We start from the raw sequence: 18,199 nt of genomic DNA, 5'->3' as shown, positions 1-18,199 counted from the left end.
ACACATGGAATACTATCTGAGAGAGAAATAAACTCCCATGCTATTTAAGACACTTCTTTTTAGTGAATATTTTTTTAGCAGCCAAAATGATACACTAAATATTTCAATCACACCAATAAATTGGTGGTCATGTATCATATAGAAAAGGATTTCAATGAAGATGCTTATACAGATTTGTAAATTTTATTAGAAAACTGAGTGCCGTGCCTTTTAAGCCAGCATCAAGAAAGCAAAGGCACTGTTCAGTCTCTGATTACATAATTGGTAAGAATCTTGTTATATTTTCATTACATTTTCAATGTTTTCAGCATCTGCTTTGGAGAGCTAAATAAAATTCCGCCTATGTTAAAATCTGAAAACTACTTTGTGGATCTTCTTTGTTTTGAAATTTTTCAAATGGCTTTGAACAAAAGCAATAATGTTCTGACATTTCACTGAATTTTGCATGAGTAAGTTTCTGAAATCAGCTCCTCATTCTGGAATAAATTGCATCTATCTCTCTATATAATAATATGCATGTTTATAATTCTATTTAATGTAAAAACCAACCACACTGAAAATCCTATTTCATCAAATCCTTACAATAACTGTGATTTAGTTAATGTTTCTGTGTTTTATAAATGAGCAAGAGAGGCTCACACAGGTGCAGAAACTTGACCTTCCTCACCCGCCAAACTATAATGGGATAGAGGGTGACAGGAAAGCGCATCATTGTTTTTCATTCCCCAGCACATGGCAGCTTCAAAAAGGCCACTATAGTGTCAGAAATATGTTTGATGGCTTCAATGCATTTAAAAAATAAGTTCACATTATTCCTCTGAGTTTCTCACCCTAATTAATAATAGTTAGATGATTTATAAAATATGCATTCCCTGCACTCTGTGAATATCCAACATGCCACCGTCATGTTATTTAAAGAGAAAGGGCTCAATGTTGGAGTTTAGGATCATTTAAAACCACACTATTCAATGTTCTTGCTGACAAAAATTATTAGACGTCAAAACTTCTCTTAAAGAAATTAACATTAACGTGGAAACAATGCAAGACTTCAGGTCCCTGTGATGTAATTTTTCTGTTCACTATGAATGGAAAGGAGACTGTCAAACATACAAGGTAGTATGAATAGCAAAATCTCACATTATGCCACTTAATAGAGCACATGCTAAAATATAAACACTACAATTTGGAATATATGTTATTTTCAACATTTAAAAATAAAACAAAAAGCAATGTTGCATTTCAAACAGCATGCTTCTTGTTATTGCTTTCAAATGCACACATGGAAAATGAGTAATTTTTTTTTAAATATATATCTTTATTGATTTCAGAGAGAGGAAGGGAGAGGGAGAGAGAGAGACACAAACATCAATGATGAGAGAGTCATTGATTGGCTGCCTAGCCCGCAACCCGGGCCTGTGCCCTGACCGGGAATCGAACCCTGATCTCCTAGATCCTAGGTCGATGCTCAACCGCTGAGCCACGCCCGGCTGGGCAAGACATAGGTGATATTGTACAGGGATATGGGTAGCTTATAAGAAACTTGTGTAAAGTTAAAAAGATTTCTTTTTGCAAATATCCCCATTCTTATTTTTGCCTAATTTGATGAGGCCCACAAACTGAATTTCAGCTTCTCCAGGCTACTCAATGAACGCCATACTCAGTGCACAACTTGAAACAGTGTGTAGACTGCCATTAATGTTATCATTCTTGGAAAATAATAATCTAAATGTTGTAACTATTTCTAAAATTAGGAAAGAGTAGTTATTATGTTGCAAGTAAAATCAATGAGTTATTTTATAGATATATATTATTTGTCTAACTTTAATGCATTTCAAGGAGAATGTTTGAATATTTTAGATTATTATCCAATTCTGTAAATCCTCCTGTTAGGAGAAACACAAGAAACAGTAGTCACTAGTGTTCTGATTTGAGGAAAGGAATTGGTGAGAAAGATAAGTTCTTTTATTTCTTATTCTTTTCATTTGTAAGTTGACAGTAAAATTATCTCCAATTCAAGAAAGGAAGAACTCTTTTGAATATTTTCTTTAAAATATCACTAGGAAATCCTTTATTGCATTTTTTTTCATTGTTGATGGACACAAGGCAATGACATGCACATATGTATGAGCAAAATCACCAGCTGCAATGAACTTTCCTTTCCCTGTGGGAACATGATAGAAAATAACTTGGAATTTCACTTTTTTTGTTACTTTTGCTTTTCTATGAAAATACTAATTATCCTCAGTAGGTGCTCTGGTAATACATTATTTACTCTTTCTTTGTTGAAATAACCCAAATGCTGTCAGACTATTCAAAATAGTTTTGTCAGTTTTATAAAGGCAGTCTTTCTATCAAATGTGGGTGGAGAGGTTGATAAAATTACCTGACAAAATTCATTGGTAAATAATAATTTAATTTGCATTATTAAAGCATTTTTCCTTTTACAGTTGTGATTAAGTCTTAGCTTTTTCTTTTGTATTTTAGGATGTTTGGGGAGTATATTAGTAAAGCTACAAAGGTACTCTTCTTTCCCCATCGAACGAGTATTTTATATAAACATACCTAAAGCAAAAAGTAAAATTCATTTTTATGGTTGATTTTTCATGGTGACTCACAAAGACAGACCTTTTACCCCAACTGTATATCATATTTAAATAAGGAACCCTTCTTATTGGAGAATTGGGTTTCTATTTGCTACCATACATTTTGTGATTCTTTAGCTGTCTGTATTTTAATAAGAATGCTTATGACCAAGGAAATATCGAGATTAAATCCTGTACTGTAAGCCACTTGAAGGGGAAAAGTAAATGCCTTTAGTAAAACTGTGTAACCAGACTGTGTTAATAACTGAAGAGTTTTAGTTAAAAAATACTGATTTATCTTAAAAGTGTAACTTCATAAATCTGCTTTGCCTAAGATTTTGAAAAGCCTCATCAAAGAATATTGTAATAACTATGCTGAGACTATTTTCTTTTATTATTTAACAAAACAATCTAATTGATCAAACTTACTTCTAACAATGTAGAAACATATAAATATATATTTTCTATTTAATGAAGTGTCTCAGCATATATTTACAAAGAATTTACAACCAAAAAGGAATGATTCAGCCCTGGCTGGTGTGGCTCAGTTGGATGGAGCATCTTCTCATGCACCAAAAGAATGCCAGTTCAATTCCCGTCACTGAGCACAGGAAGGCGACCAATTGATGTTTCTCTCTCACATTGATCTCTCTCTCTGTCTAAAAATCAATGAAAACATATCCTCAGGTGAGGATTAATATATATATATTTGTTTAAATACTACACACAATACTGGTTTCAAAAAATAATCTCAGAATCCACTTTAGGAAATTAGAAATAGAAGAGCAACTTAAATTCACAGTAAGCAGAAAGGGAAAGTAATAAAATCAGAGCATATATGTATCAATAAAATTTACAACAGGAAACAACAAAGAAAATTTTTTAAAAAAACAACATAAAAAAAAAGAAAGTTGGTTCTTTGAAAAGATCATTAAAACTGATAACTCCTAGCCAGGCTAAACAAGAATAAAAGAAAGAAAACACAAATTATTATTACAAGAAATCATTAAGACTGGTCTTTCTTTTTTTATTGTTGACTCTATCTCGGGTATCCCCCACTCCTCCCCTTTACGCCCCCCCCCAGGCCTTCACCACCTTATTGTCTGTGTCCAGGGGCTAGGCGTATATGCATATTCTTTGGTTGATCTCTTCCCACCCTCTCTACCCCCCTCCCCTGACAGCTGTCAGTCTCTTCCCTTTATCTATGTCTCTCGTCCTATTTTGTTTTCAGTTATTTTGTTCTTTAGATTCCACTTATAAGTGAGATCATGTGATATTTGTCATTCTCTGACTGGCTTATTTTGCTTAGCATGAGAATCTCCAGGTCTGGTCTTTAAATGACGTGTAAGGCTTGAAGAGAAGGAAGAGAGAGGCCACACTTGGCCATAACACTATCATTAAAGCCACAGAGATAAACGTTGAGTCATACGGGACTTAAAGGAATATGGAGCAGGTGGAAAAGAGCATGGGAGCAAATGTGTGTAGTGTTGCAAAAGTAACCCCTATCAACTGTAAGGGGCACAGCTCCAGGTCTCATGACAAAAGCCATGTGTTTGCTCTGGGTTAAAAGTCAGACCCTACTCCCAGATCCTAATGTATTGCCAAGTCTCCCACAACTGTTGACGCACAAAATCAACAAGGTATACGGATAGGGTGCTTAATGCCTAATATTTGTTGATAAGAATGCCTCCCCTATGCATTTGACATATCATCAAATAAAATGGTGTTATCTGTAGGATTTAAATGTAAGGCCAGCTGGGGGCACAAAAGGCATACAGAATAATACAATTAGAAAATTGTGTGTTCATCTTTTTCTTCATCTGATACATTTTAAAACATAAATACAGACTAGATCATCTAGATAATATAAAAAATGGGATACAGATTTTGTAGCCCCAATTAAAGTATAATCCTTGTTTTTTGTTCATACATCACAACAGACATCAAGTCTTAACAGTGAAGGAGCAAAACAAAAACATTAAAAGCATGTCCAAAATAAAAATGAACAGAGATAGAAATAATACAATTGCCTATTGTATGTCAGGCAGCAGGTAGATTTCCTAGTCAGCAGATTAACCCAGCACTGGAAGACAAGTGAAAGTGCAGAAAGATAGGAAGACGTTCCTGAGAAAGTGAGATTCACCACTTTGAATTAAAATTCATCGTGTGCCCCTGCAGCTCCTCTCACTTTGATCTGATCTGACACACTTCACTGTACATCACAGCTACTTAGCACGTGTCTCTAAGATTCATGAAAAGTAAGGATTATTCAGCTTAGAACCTTCAGTTCTTAGCACTGTAGTTTTAAATTTTCCTAATTTGAGTTCAATGAATGCATGCATTTAGGAACTCTAAGACATTTTAAATAATTAAAACCTCACCAGGAAGATACATTTTGGGGCTAAAATATCATGTAGTGAATTCCAAATCATTTATAGATAGCTTTTGAAACACTCACTGTTTTAAGTTACACTCTAACTTGCTCTAACACTTTCATATTAAGCAAAATTATATAATTTTTTTTTCAGAAGAGGCAAGAAATGCATTATAAGAGTAGGGTGGACTTATTGAAGATTGATGATATCTATTAAAATTTTAGCAACAAATTCCTGAGGTAGTTTTTATACTCCTCTTGTTTGATTTAAGAAAGCAGTGGCCCAGGGTGTCTCAGTTACTTGCCCAAGGTCACACGGTAAGTAAATGGCAAACAAGATCTCCATTTCTCCAAAGAGTCTTCTTTTCATATATCATATTAACTGGTAAAGAACAGCAGAGTGGGAAAATGACTTTTTCTAAGTCATGGGAGTATTTTGTGTCATTTTCTATGAAAAATTGTCAGCCATATTTTCCAACCCAGAGTCATAAGGAATAAAGATAAGCCTGTAAAATAGCACCAATAGCAGAAGAACATGAGATTTCTTGTGCACAATTCCCACCTCTATCAGTCATGAGCTGCATAACCTTATGTAGGTTAACGTCTCTAAGCCACCAAACTCTCATCTATAAAATGGAGATTAAAAAGATCATACTCATAGTGTTGTTCTGAAGAGTAGGTAAAATAACATTTTAACAGGCCTGTTAGCATTTGGTACATAGAAACATTCCCAGGCATAAGAAATACTCTTTTCTGCTTTTTACCTAGTTCTCCCACCTCTGAACGCACATTCAATCATTGACCAAACGTTCGCATGGTGTTTGTGCCAGACACCACATCTATGTACTTGATATACTATGATCTACAAAAAGACAGGATCTTAACCCTGATTCTTTCCAAAAGAGAGCCTAAAGCAAATGAAAACGTTGATGATTTATTTAGGGATGAAAATCTAGGACATCAGGGTGAGAAACACTGAAGGGTGACGTGAAGAAAGATGCCGCAGATGTGTGTGGATGCGGTCCTTTGTTGGTTACTATTTGACAAAGAGCTTATGACAGGCTCCCTTGGGTAGGTGGCTCAGCAGGCGTGCTGCTTGGCCTCTTGGAAGAACAACTGGGCAAGCTGCCAGGCAAAGCCGTCAATCAGAGAAAACAGAAGAGTTATGTGCCAACTTCCTTTCTGACTTCCATTTTTCATGGGCCAAAATTTACCCCCCTGGGAAATACCTCACTCTCATTTCTGAGATGCAATGCCTAGTGCCTTGAGGGTCCCATCAAGGACCCCAGCTCTCAGCACCCGTGCTGTGGTGCTTCATTCCCATGTATCAGGTGGGCGAGAAGTCAGAAGTTCCACGATTCCGCTGGTTGACCAGCTCTGCAGAAATGGCCAGAGGGAAAGGCTCTGGACTCCTATGGCAAGTGAATTGTTGGCTGTCAGAAATGATGGCATATTACAGGGGCTGAGAGGAAACTATCAAGTTGTTGTATCATGGGTACCAAGAGAGAAACATGCTTAGGAAAGAAGAAAGTAGTAAGATGTGCCCATTGCTGCCAAGAGAGTTAGAGCCAAAAATCCTCCATTGGGTTTAATAACAAGGACAGCCTGGTTAATATTTGAAAAAGCACATTCTTTTTGGAGGAGTCCAAAAGACTAGAGTGAAAACACAACACAAGCATTCCCTTTCTATTAAACATTCAATATCAGACAAAAACACAAAAAACTATCACATCACGAGGGACTGGGGGGCCAGGATCAGAAAACAGAAACAGTATTTTGATGTATCAGAAATATTGAGGCATCTCCGGAGAGACAGAAAACATATCTTTGGTTGAGAAAATCTTGCAATAAAGGCCGTTAATTGCAGAATATGTAGACTACAGTAATAACATTGAGAGTAGCAATACTTGATATACATGAACAGCATTATTGGTAGAATTTATAAAGATGTAAAAATCCTGAGAGAAAATAAGACACTCTCTCTCTTTCTCTCTCTCTCTCATCATGAGAAAAAGATAACAGCCAGGGGGGAGAGTAAGCAGTAGTCAAAAATATGAGAATCAGACCTAAAGTGGAAAATAAAAGCATGTACAAGTAAAAATAACAATTTGTTAATTTAAGAATTCTATGGACAATCTCTGTACCTTCAACTCAATTTTGTTGTGAAGCTAAAATTCTTCTGTATAACAGAATCTATTTTTTTAAAAAAAGAGCAAAGGATTTGGGGAGTAACTGGTGAAGGCCATGATCCACCCCTCGATACAGTGTCTGTACAAGATGGGAGGAATCCCTAGTGTTCCTTCCACTGGTTAGCCCCAATTCATCATCTTTGGGTTGTGAAATCAAAAGGAGTGAATTGAACGTTTTTGCCTATGTTGTCAGAAGGAACACTGTCATGTTAACTATGACATCTCCTTCCAGTTCATGAATATCTTTGAAATCTTTCCAGGAACCCTTGAATATTCTGACTGTCCATCACTGTCCACAGGTAAAGCCTACAAATGATTCACTCACGTTCTTCTTTCCTAAGCATGCTTCTCTCTTGGTACCCATGATACAACAACTTGATAGTGTCCTCTCAGCCCCTGTAATATGCCACCGTTTCTGAGGGCCAACAATCATCTATTATATTTCAGTTTTTAAACTGATCCATTTTACTACTATCTTTTACATGTTATCTGATATTTGGATCAAGCCATAAGATACATTTCAACTCTTTCCATCTGGTTAAATGGAGAATTATCAAGCAGAACTGTAGGATAAATCATATAATGAAATCTTTTTCACAGCATTAACCTTTAAGGAGTTTGAGTCCCCCGAAGGTTCAGATTCATGTACACACACACACACACACACACACACACACACACACACACACACACACACAAACATACGAAAAGTTTTTTCATTATTCTGGTTACAATATATTTGGGAAATAAAATGTCTTATAAATTAGATATTTCTCTACTTTTCTAATTTTTTAAATAAGGAAACTCTAATCAAAAAAGTTTCCCAGTCTTATGCTTTTTAACTTTAGGTCTATCTTGTTCTTTTTTATCGTTTGGCTTAACTTCTGACATCTCATCCAATCCAATCTATTAAGTTCTCATTTTTTTAACAATTTTTAGTATATACATTTCTTTTTTATCTCTTTTGAAACTGTCTTTTTTTTTATTTTGTTGTTCCATAGTATTTCACTTGATGTCTTATTTCTACCACAGTAATTTTAATTATGCAAAGTCTAACTTTTATTTAAGTTGGGGCATATAGGTCTTTCTGACATTTTGAAATTTGTTCCCATAATATGGGGATAAAACTGTGTGAAAAAAGCTCTATATTTCTATCATGTTCAGTTACATTTTGTGGCCCAGACCTTGCTCTTTGAGGCTTAGGTCAGAGATTTCTAATAACTATTACTTACCAATTTCAATGTTTTGGGCACAGTTTTTTAGTGCTTTATATACATTTTCTAGTTTAATTTTTTTATTGAGTGGGAAAGCATTGTTATACATCCACCGGTGCTCCCTACTTTTTCCGCCTTCAACATTTCCTGTCCTGTTTTCTCTGTCCCTCATTTTGAGGAGTTAGGCTTTCTCCATGCATTGACTCAGCATAGGGCTAACCAACAAAACCCAGTCTTAGCTTTTGTGTTAAAAGTTTTAAAGCTTGTGTTAAAAGTTTAGTGTAATCACTAAATTTGGAAGATATTATTTATAAAAGACAAGTTTTTCTATCTCCGCCCCCCACCATATTTCCTCACACTTTCCCAATCAGCCTGCACCTTGGGGGTAGAAGGGTGGTTTTTCAAACCTACGAACAACACACAGTGCACCCCAGACTCCTGACACCCCAACTTTCTCTGAGCACTTTCTCTCCCACCTGCACACCGGATGGGGTGTTTCCAGTTCGCCAGGAGACTGTGAGGCAGATTGTGGGTCTGCCACCCAATTCTCCGCAGCCACACTTCTGCCGAGGGGATGTGCATCCCTCCTTGTGGAAGGAACACACTCGCCCAACTGTGTCCTTTCTTCCTCTAAAATTCTCTTTACATCTTTACCATTTCTTTGCCCTTATTGTTAACAATTATATTAAACTTCTTCAGTTTCAATTAATTTGTGGTTTCTCTCTCCTGATTGCATAATGACTGATACAAGGAACATCAAATAAATTTGGGGGAAAGAGAAAATTGAATGTAGTTATAATGAGTTGTGTTGGTTGCAATTCGACAGGGTAACAATGGAGATAATTTCTGAGAAAGTGATTAGGCAAACCACAGAAATATTGTTAAAGCACTTGTTTCATTGCCTAATAAAGAAGCTGCTTGATAAATACTTGACTGCTGGTTGAATAACTAAGTTAATGAGGTATATAATGACACAGTCACCACACTCCTTATTCCAGTCTCGTTTTCTAGTTCGAAGCTGCTAATGTATGCAGAAAGGATCGCTATCTTACGTTAATCAGATTCCCAATACATTTGTGTCTAACTAGGCTTTCATTTATTTACAATGAAAACATAACTCTCTAGTATGGCATAATGTTTTTGACAACTTATCAAATATATGTGAAATATATGTTTCATTAACTCATCAGTATGTCTTCTAGCTTTGAAGCTACAGAGAATTTCCTGATAAAAATTTGCTCTTTGGTCTCTGCCTTGCTAAGCTGTACTGACATCCTCTTATATTTTTCTTTCTTCAGAGGACAATGCAATCACTCAGGTATAAAGTTATTTATTATGTTTGGCCTCTGGATCACATCAATTAGAAATGGGGTGTTTCTCAGTATCTTCAACTACCAATTTACAAATTCTCTCCTTGGTGGGATGATTGTTACAGGTGGTTGATTATACTTATTACATAGACTCACTTTATTTCTAGTGTGTATGATAGCTTCTAGGGCTGCTAAGACAATTTACCACCAATGGGGTGGTTTAAAACAAGGCAAATGCATCCTCTCACAATTGTGGAGACCAGAAGCTCAAAGCCAAGGTGTTGGCAGGGCTGTGCTTCCTCTAAGGCTCTGTGGAGGGATCCTTCCTCGCCCCTTCCAGCTTCTGATGCCCCTGAGGCTCCTTGGCATTCTTTGGTTTGTAATGACATCATTCCACCTCTGCCTCTTTCCCCCCGTGGCCGTCTTTCCTATGCGTACGTGTTCTCTCCTCTTCTCTTCTCTCCTTTTAAAGACACCAGTCATTGGAGTTAAGGCCTATCTTAATTCAGCATGACCTCACCTTAACCAATTACATCGGAAAAGACCCCATTTCCAAATAAAGTCAAATAATTCTGAGATCCTGAAGGACATAAGTTTTTGAGGTATTATACAACCCACCACCCTAGGGATATTTAATTTCAAGTTTGGGGAGATTTTCTAGGATGGTTTCTGAAAAATACACAAAAGTAAGAGATAACCAATTTCAGTTCTTCTCAGTCCACTTTCTTTTTGGAAGATTTTGTGCACTCTTTTATACTAAATGCTAAAAATAGAGAGAAAAATGAATATGTCTGGATATGGTGAACAATGTTCACCCAGCTTCCCAGTCCCTCTTCTGCTTCAGACTCTTTAGTAGGGATGTCACTTTGTTTAGGACATTTATGGACCTTGATTGAGGTGGGCTAAATCCTTGCCAAGGTCCCCATGGGAGTAAGGATATATTGTTCTAATAAATAAATAAACAGTCCAGTTTTGCATATGATAAGCACATGGATAAAAATACAAAAGGGAAGGGAGAGGAGACGTTCATAATTGTGCTCTTTGAGAAAGGCAATATTTGAGTGACGGAATAGAGACAGTTATCAAAAAATGATAGCCAGAGGTAAGGTCCCAGGGGAGAGAAACAGCCAGGGCAGATGATCTGAGATGGGTGTTTCTAGGAGGGCAAAGAGGTCAGTGGGACTGCAGCAGAGTAAGCAAGGTGACCTCACAGACACACAAGGTGCCCGTGGGGTCCTGGAGCACCTTCTAGACCACACCAAGGGCTTTGCCTTTTAGTCTGAGTAGGACTAGGCCTCTAGGGTATTTTTCCCTGAAAGGTGAGATTATATCATTTATATTTTAAAAAATGACAAAGGCTACTGTGTTGTAGGCCTCCTTACATGGATATATCCTGTAGATGGTCAAATAGGTGATTCCAGAGTAGAGGAAGAAGGTCCGAGGTAGAGAGGTGCATTTCTGAAAGGTATTTACTGTTGGTACTTTTCACAGTGAGGCAGAACAGGATCAGCAAGGGCATGAGTGTGTCTACAGAAGGAAAGGGGGCGTTTGATGTTACAGTCAGAAGGAAGACGAAGGTGCAGCAAAGACAGTGCGAAGGGGAAGCAACTGGTGGGTGAGGAAAGGAAATGAAAGGCACGTGGTGTCCTGAAAGGCAAACAAAGGCACTGTGCAAAGCCATGGGCGTAAAGCACGAGCTGTGGTAAATGCTGCTCCCAGGTCGGGTGAGGTAGGAACTGAGAACAGGCTGGTGGCCTTAGCAAAGTGGAGGTCACGGGTGATTTTGAGCAGAGGCAGTTTACTTAGGTGAACTTGGGCAAATCACAAACACTCTGAGCTTCTGTGTCTGGACGTATAACTTATCACATTAGGGTGATCCATGTTCCTCATTTGCCTGTGGCTCAAACAGGGGATGGCTTATGTCAGACGTTCCTTTAAAATTGGTAAAAGGAAGCACACATGTAAGGTAATGGCCTTCTATTATTACTAATAACTGACATTCCACGCATCCATTCCCTTTGTCAATTAACTCTATTAAACAACCACTTGCTATGCTTTTTTGTTGTTTGGTTTGATTTTGTTTACTTCTTTATATCTAGATGCTTTTGCTCCATGTCTTAGAAAGAGAAAGACATAATTTTTTGAGGTAATAAGTATTGGAAACTCTTTACTAACCCTTTCTCTTTAATCAGGCCATTTTTGTGTTTCTGCTAAAAGTCCTATTGCACTTAGGTTTAAACCTTGTTTTTACAGAATTCTAGTGCATCAAGAAGTGTCCAACACAACACACTGAACAAACCATTTCTTACCAGTGATGAGGATTTGCATCATCTCATAAATACAGATGGGCAGCGCATATCATGAATACAGATGTGCAGTGTATTTAGGACGAGTCATTTTGTTTGAGAATATAGTGTTATGTAAAGTATATGAGGACCTGATTTTGCTGCTGTTACTGAACTTTTTGGTCAGAGAATAAGACAGTTAAGTATTTCTAAGTCAAATGTTCTTCTCTGAAATTAATATACTAATGCAGATGTTTCTCTAAATTCCTTTACACCGCTTAATTTCTATGGCTCATTTCTCAGAATGATGCCTTGAGATTATGTGCCTTCATATTTCTAGTTACTTCCCATTCTTCCAGCTTTCCTGGCTCTCTCATTTTATCTCATTATAAATAACTGTTCAGGTGTACAATGCAACCTTTTTTCCATAAAATCCTTAAATGTGTCTTTTAATTTTATTTAAAATCAATGGGAAAACACACACAGCTTGCTCCTAAAATTATTTACAGTGACTCTAATCCATGTGAGGTGTTTTGCTAGATCCTGGGGGTGTAACAGTGATAAGACAATATTACTTTCCTTTTGGAGTTTACAGTCTAATAGTGAAAATAAATGAGTGATGATGTAATTAAAATCACCTCTGATAAAGTGTGATGGTGTGAATGAAAAAAGTGTAATGGGAATTCAGAGAAAAGCCACTTAATTCAATTTTACATATACAAGGAATGTGTCCTAGTGAGAATGACATTCAATTCCAATCAATTCCAAGCCTGAAAGAAGAGAGAAGAGGGATGAAAAATAATTAAACTCAGGAAATAGTAGGTAGAAAAGCCCACTAAATTAAGTATGAGCAAGGCACATTTGGAGAAGTAATGCATTTCACCACATTTTAAAGGTGGCATGCATTATGGCTTGAATTGTGTATCCCCTAAAATTCATATGTTCAAGTCCCAACTCTCAGTACCTCAGAATGTGACTAAATTTGGAGATAGGGTCTTTACAGAGGTGACTAAGGTTAAATGAGCTCATTGGAGGTGAGCCCTAATCCAATATCATGAGTGTCCTTATAAGAAGAAATTAGGGCACAAACACTAGAAGAGGAAAGACCATGTAAGAACAGTGGGAGAAGTCTCCCACGATAAGCCTAGAACACAGGGTTCAGAGGAAATAATTTCTGCCAACAACTTGACCTTGGACTGTCAGCCTCCAGAACTGTAAGGAAGTAAATGTCTGTTATTTAAGCCACCCAGTCTGTGGTCCTTTGTTACAGCAGCCTTAGCATATTAATATAGCATCCAATGAGGTTAAAAATGTAAATCAGGCATGCCATAGGGAGTATTTTTTTAGCTATTTTACAAAATGTGGGCTTCATTGTGATGTATTTATAAAAGTTTTTCATTGCTTTAATGAGTAGAATAATGGTTTTAAAATATCACTCTACCTGCAACACTGATGACTTGACAGGAGACGTGACTGAGGGTGGGACGGCAGCTAGGAGGGTGGTGCAGGTATGTAGGTAGGAAATGATGGCAGTCATAACTAGAATAGATATAGTGAGGATCAGAGAAGTGAACTGCCTCAAGGGATATCTGAGAGGTAGAAATGCCAGTATGTGAGTGTTGTGAAAATAGTCAAATATGCCTCTTACAATTAAAAGTTGAACCGCTGGATGGATAAAGATGTCATTCACTAAGTGGATGACTACAGAATGTTGGCATATGCAACTAATAACCTCCCCTTCTGGATGAAGGCACTTATTTCCTTAGATTCTGAGAGCATTGGTAGCTGATGGCTCTCATGTCAGTTGCTTCTAGAAACTGCCCTCAAATAAAGGGGTATTCTTTCTCAAAGGTATACTTTTCCCCAGGGAGTAGCCGATATTCAATGACTGGTTAATGTAGTAGTATAAGGTCTAGGCCCCTTTCCCTCAAGGAAGGCCACCCTGAGAGCCTGTGGATGCTCAGAGATCCCTGGATGTTTGCTGGCCTATATTCCACCTACATTGTTCTTGAAGTTCAACTTCTCACATTGACCAATTCTGCTTCCCTTACTCTTTATAGTTTTTTTTTCTTAGACACTATCTAGTAAACTTCCATCCTCTGCATTTTTCTCTCCATTTCCAATCAACTTAATACAGTTGAACCAGGAGCTGTCCTAGGGAGGTTTTAAATAGGACTTCTAGACCTTGATCATTTACTTGCTGGCCAATTGGCACAGAAGGTTAGCATACTGGTGGATTGTGAGGTCAGAACACTGATTGGAAAGACAGGGGCCTCTGCTGGAGTTGTAGTGTGGACCTCTGAGTCAGTGTGCTTAAGATCCACGAGAACCAAGATCTTCCAGAACCCCTTGAGCCTAAAGAAGTAGTCTACCTCTCCAATATGTCTTATGCTTAGCCTTGCTTCTAGAATGATGTGGGGCCTCCTCCTTGACAATACAACCCATCCCTTCCCAAGAATCTGTCCAATCATCTTATCCTGACCATCAGATTATAATGAGAACCAAACAGAATTAGTGCTGAGTCTTCTAGTGAAAGAAAGCGACCTAGTCGACATATAATGGGAGAAGCCAGCAGAGTATGTAGGCACTAGATTTTTGGGGGGCTGTGTCAAAGGAAGGGGGGGTATGTTGTTAAAAAACAACCATATGTAGAGTGAACATATGACATAAGTTTAGAAAACTCACCAGCTGAGTATGTTTTATCGGGTTTTCTGGAAAATATTATAAGTGGTCAACCTTTGCTGAGAGGCTCAATGGTACTCTCTTCTCTAGGACATGAGTGACAATATGGGATGCTATTAGAGAATCAATCTCCTTAACAGCAATAGGGAGCAACAGGGATGACAGGATCTTAAAATAATAGAGGCCAATGGACTATGTTTAAATACAAGCAGAAAGCAGGAGTACAATTAAGCAATAAATAACAACATCAGATTGGCAGCCAGAAATCCTGAACTGCAAAGGATTATGGCAATAGTGAACTGAACACAGCACAGTGTTCTGAGGGGAAGGGAGCAGCCAATGAGGGTATTTCTCCATGCACAGAATTTAAAAACTTTATATCAAAGATGAATTACTAGTGGGTAAGGGCAGAAGATCTAAAAGAAATTCATGATCACTTAGTCAGTACTCAGTCTCAAAATTCATTGGCTAAAGTAGAGGCCAGGTCCCCTTGAAGGAAGATGCTGCAACATCTTGGCAAGTGTATTAAGTAACTCTTCCCTAAGTGCAGTTAATTCCAGTTAGATGGTAATTATACACAGGGGGCATTGGAATATTCAGACATTTCGAAAGTATTGAAGTTGACATTGATACATGAGCCACAAGACATTATCATGGGTTGCATGATAAAACATGGAACACTGTTGCCAAAACTGATTCATCCTGAGCCCCTTGGGCCCATAAAACCACTCAGGGGTCATTTTTAGCAAATATGCTAAAAATGTTTATCAGGCGGGGTAAACAGACTTGATAATTATCAGAACCACCACAGTAGTTTCGTGGTACATGGGGTAAGAGGTAGCTCATTGGGAAGCCACATGAAATCTTTTAAACCTGCATGCCCAACAAAACTTAAGTCAAAACAGTACCACATCCAGGGAGGGGGAAGGATAGCAAACCTTATTGAAGATTTAGAATATTCAGAGATAGTGTCTCAACATATCCCTACTAAACAAGCCAGGCTCATATAAATTCAGGCGAATCCTTGCAAAGAAATGCTTTAAAAAGTGGTTGTCTTACTTGCATCTGCTGTGCCAGATGTAGTATCTTAGTAGATTAACATATTTTTTGTTAATATATTCTTTGCCACCCCTGTCAGGCGTGAGGATCAGAATCAACTATTATTTATGAGATACAAACATTTATTTTGTGCCGATTAATTTTCCCGTTTCCTGACATCAGCAGTTATGGCAAATGACTTGGTTGTTGATCAGGGAATTGAAAATAATTTTTTTTAAGTGTGGAAAGAGATCAAGGTTAAAGAACTTTCACAAAATAGCATGTGGATAGACCTGTAGCAGCAGGCACAAAGCATGAACACCTTTGAAATGCAAGTTAAAAGCCACCAGAGCCCTGGCTCTTGTGGATCAGTTGGTTGAAGTGTGGTTCATACACTGAAGGGTTGCAGGGTCGATTCCCAGTCAGGTTTGATCTCTGGTTGGGGCACATACGAGAGGAAACCAATTGATGGTTCTTACTCACATTGATGTTGCTCTCTTTTTCTCTCCCTCTCCCTTCCCCCCCCTCAGAAATCAATTTAAAAAACAACAACAAAAAACATATTGCCCAACTGGTGTGGCTCACTGGTTGAGCACTGACCCAGAAACCAAGAGATCACAGTTTGACTCCCAGTCGGGGCTCATGCCCAGGTTTCTGGCTCAATCCTCAGGAGGGGGGCGGGCAGGAGGCAGTCGATGGATTATATTTCTCTTTCATCAATGTTTCTATCTCTCTATCCCTCTCCCTCTCCCTCTAAAAATCAATAAAAAAAAAACACATACCCTCAGGCGAGGGTTAAAAAAACAGTTTAAAAAGCCACCAGAGATTATTCTCTATAGAAGAGGCACTAACCAGCCAACCAAGTAGACAGCATGGCATCAGCAAACTTCTTTCGATGAGTATTGACACAATGATTCATAAGACATTGGCCATGGTGGCAGGGATCGTGGTTATGCACGGCCTCAACAATGAAGGATACAAACAATGTGCGATGGCAGTTTGGATACATCCACCCCACCAAGAAATTCTAACAGTATTGAAAATAAAGCTCTTAAGTGGCAAAATATGTCTGGGCAGTTTGAAAAATATCTAGTTCTTTAACAACTTCTCTATCTACTTTATGTTCAACTTATGGTGTTATAATAGCCTAAGAGGAGAAGTGGCATTAGCATTTTGCTGATTGTAAAAAGCTATGAGAATATACCAGTTAGGGGAATATATTAAAGTGAATATAAAAACTAGAATTTTAATATTTAATAAATATAAATATTTAATATTTTGTGTGTATTAAGTTTATTATAATACTATTTTTAATTAACAGAAAAGATTCACTTACTAGCGTATTATATTTAATAACAAAAATATATCTTTCGGTTTGTCCATAATGAACTAGGAATTTTGCATTACATTAAAAACTTTGATCACATATACAGGACGAAAATATGTTTAGCTATTTTGAAGAGTTTATTCCATTCAATGATTGACTACTTTGGATTATATTTAAGTTTAAAGTCCTGGGATGCAGCTAGGGCTGATTTAATTTAAAGTCCTAGACAAACTGTGAGTACTTACATAACTGTCAGTGATCTCTACATAGCTTTCTAACAGCTGAGTTTCTATTGGCTGCAGGAGCCAAATCACCAGAGCACCAGCCACAAATGCCTGCCCAGTGGTCAGGGTGAGCAGGAAAGGAAAAGCGCCCTCGGGCAGCCTGCCGAAGTCTTACCTTAAGAGGATGCACTCTATAAGCAGAAGTGGTTTAATAAACACCAGCTCACTGACTACAGTATGAAAATCTGGGGATTGTCCTGAGAATGGAAATTGTATGGTGAATTACAATAAAAGGATGCCAGAGTAGTTTAAAAGTATTAAACACATCCTAAGTATTTACACTTGTTTTGAAAATAGTATCAAGAATATTATAAACGTGAGGATTAGATATCTAAGTTCAGTTCAGTTTAACAGTGTCCAACGAACGTGAGGATTAGGAAACTCATGTTTGGTTTACATGAAATAAAGTCAACATTCCCTGTTTTGATTGGTAGAGTGATAGACTAAAGCAGTGACAGAGTTCCGTGCATATTAGATCTTGTAACTCCGGCAAAAACTGCACTGCTCCTTTTCTTGTGGGCCTGGCCGCCCCAGCTGCAGATAATTGTTAAAGGGGTGTACACTGTGCTCAGGGATAGGCATTCCACACTCTTGTTAGCTCACTTGGCTTTTTGCCTTTTGTTGAATAGATAAGCTGGACGAGTCATGTGATATTCAATGGACTAGATAATCTAAGAAAATTAATTCATTAGGTGATAGGTGCAGCAGCTGTAAACATGTACTTGGTCAGGGCAGTACATACTGGACCATGTGCAAGGTAGAAAAATCAAAGGCAGGCCCAGTGGGGCACGGCTGGGTGGTTGAGCATCAACCTAGGATCCAGGAGATCGGGGTTCGATTCCCGGTCAGGGCACATGCCTGGGTTGCGGGCTCCATCCCCAGTGGGGGGCATGCAGGAGGCAGCAGATCAAATG

This window comes from Miniopterus natalensis, chromosome 6 (assembly GCF_054644295.1).
Source record: "Miniopterus natalensis isolate mMinNat1 chromosome 6, mMinNat1.hap1, whole genome shotgun sequence".
Classification (NCBI taxonomy): domain Eukaryota; kingdom Metazoa; phylum Chordata; class Mammalia; order Chiroptera; family Miniopteridae; genus Miniopterus; species Miniopterus natalensis.
Note: the sequence above shows the minus strand (reverse complement) of the source record.